Genomic DNA, 2500 nt, shown 5'->3' with positions numbered 1-2500 from the left:
CCCCTGGAACCTCTGACCCAGAAAAACGGGTTCCTGGTGAAAGCAGTCCTGCCATTGACATGACAATGGACAGGGCCCGGCAGCTTGAGACACATCTTTCTTTCAATATGCAAGTTCTTTTTAAAAAAGTTTCCTTCCACAGCAGCTCTGAGTGAGAGAGAGAGAGAGAGAGAGAGAGAGACACTGACTCACTGACTGATACTGACACCGACACACACACACACACACACACACACACACACACACACATATTATTTATTATTATTTTTAATTGATTTTTAGAACAGGGAGATGGAATAGGGGCTTGCTCCGTCCACTCCACGCATCGACCCAGTATTGCAGTGTTTCTGGGAACGGTGCAGCTCCCCGTGGGGAGATATTCAAAAGGAAAATCAGCTCTTTCCCAGTGTCTCTGTGTGTGTGTGTGTGTGTGTGTGTGTGTGTATTATTACTGAGAATAAAGCTGATATCTCTCTCTCTCTCTCACTCAGAGCTGCTGTGGAAGGAAACCTTTTTAAAAAGAACTTTCTCAGCTCAGTGGTATTTTTTTCTTCTCCAAGGCTGAGTGCCGCTCGCACGGAGCGATATAATTCAAAGTGCAAAATAACTTGGCGTCGTTGACTTTAAACAAGCAGGGTCTGCTTCCAAATGAAAGCTGCGCTCCCGAACTGTACTGACTGTCTGCCTGTCTGTCTGTCTGTCTGTTTGTCAAGGGGAGGAAAAGGTGGCGGTGGTGGTGGTGAGGGTGGAGCTTTACGCTCAGGAGGGGAGACTTTCTTTCAGAGGTGCCAATTAATCTGCAGCAGAAAGTCATCCCCCCCCCGACCGGGATTCGAAGCCCGGTCCTGACCACGAGACCACCGGGGAGAGTTGCCTCAAGTCCCTGAGGGACCTGGACACGAGGCCGAGGACACACGCACGCCTGCTGCACTGGCAGCAGCGACCAACAGGGGGCTGACCGGCTGATCCTTCCCTTTCACAGGCAGGCTTTTGGCCCTCGCTCAAACGACAAAGGTGTTCAGAAGGAAGTCCTGGGGGGAAGGCATGGAGGGACGGACACAGGGAAGTCCGCACAAAACAGGTCCCCTGGAACCTCTGACCCAGAAAACCGGGTTCCTGGTGAAAGCAGTCCTGCCCCGCCCTGCCATTAACATGACAATGGACAGGGCCCGGACCAGGCGCAGCGGACGGTAGCGAGCAGTCGGAGGGTGAAAATCCGCCAGTGGGTGAAAAGGAGAGCCGTGCGGTGAGAGGAGGCGGAAAGCGGTTCGCAGACTTTCGCTGTACCTCCGGCGGGCAGCGCCGCACCTCCGAGCGCTCGGTACCGTCCGCTGCGCCTCGTCCTGCCGCACGCGACGAGCCGTCCCCGGAGGAAATCGGCCTCGGCCTTCCTGAGATATCAGTCTCCAGGTGGGACAGAAAAACCGGGGGCCCCCGGCTCGCTTTCGGCGGCCCGCTAGTCGACTTCCCGTCGTGCGAACGCGATCCTTCCGGTACCCTTCGGTGCCCCTTGCCCGACTCTAGCTCCGGTGGTAAAGCGGAGTCGGTCGGTCTGACGGCCGCCGAGTTAGCAGGCGGAAAGCGGTTTGCAGCCTTTCGCTGTACCTCCGGCGGGCAGCGCCGCACCTCCGAGCGCTCGGTACCGTCCGCTGCGCCTCGTCCTGCCGCACGCGACGAGCCGTCCCCGGAGGAAATCGGCCTCGGCCCTCCTGAGATATCAGCCTCCATACGGGCGTCACAAATCAGTGGACATGGTCAGCTGCAAAGCAGTGTCATTACAACCTTTCATAAACGACAGGGCAGCACTGCACTGCACTGCACTGCACCCCACACTACATCACACTTGCCTGCCTGCCTGCCAGCCTGCCGCTGCCTACTCTCACCAGCGGACCAAAGTGAGGATAACACCCCGAAGCAAGCATCTCCCTTGCCGCCCACCAGCCCACACCAATCCCCTTGCCTGCCTCCCACAAATTCCACCAGCGAGGCAAAGTGAAAATCAACCCCCAAAAAACGCACTCCACACCGGCCATCGCCCGCTATACACCCCCCCTGGGGTGAATATTAAGCCCGAGAACACCGACTGTAACCAACCGCAGTGAAAAGTTGAAGTGGCAACTCATTAACCAGATTTACACTTGGCAACTCATAAACCAAATGAACAAAAAATCTGGTTAATGAGTTGCCCAAAATAAATCTGGTTAATGAGTTGCCACTTCAACTTTTCACTGCGGTTGGTTACAGTCGGTGTTCTCGGGCTTAATATTCACCCCGGGGGGGGGGGGTGGGTGATTCTGGGGGTAGTGTCCGGGAGGGTGAGCCTTTTATTCGGCAGGAGGCGTGTGGGGAAATCATCAACCTGTCAGACGATGAGTTGTCACAAATGCCATTGCTTAATGAAAGCTGCGCTCCCGAACTGGACTGACTGTCTGTCTGTCTGTCTGTCTGTCCGTTTGTCAAGGGGAGGAAAAGGCGGTGGTGGTGGTGGTGAGGGTGGAGC

At 55.7% G+C, this 2500-nt stretch overlaps 1 pseudogene; it reads left to right on the top strand.

Moving 5' to 3' along the window:
• Window positions 1-250: 250 nt before the first annotated feature.
• LOC137308787 (U2 spliceosomal RNA) lies at window positions 251-367 on the top strand (annotated as a pseudogene).
• The last annotated feature ends 2133 nt before the right edge of the window (window positions 368-2500 follow it).

The sequence above is a fragment of the Heptranchias perlo genome, unplaced genomic scaffold (assembly GCF_035084215.1).
Source record: "Heptranchias perlo isolate sHepPer1 unplaced genomic scaffold, sHepPer1.hap1 HAP1_SCAFFOLD_1390, whole genome shotgun sequence".
NCBI classification, from domain to species: domain Eukaryota; kingdom Metazoa; phylum Chordata; class Chondrichthyes; order Hexanchiformes; family Hexanchidae; genus Heptranchias; species Heptranchias perlo.
This window is presented reverse-complemented; position numbering and strand designations above follow the sequence as displayed.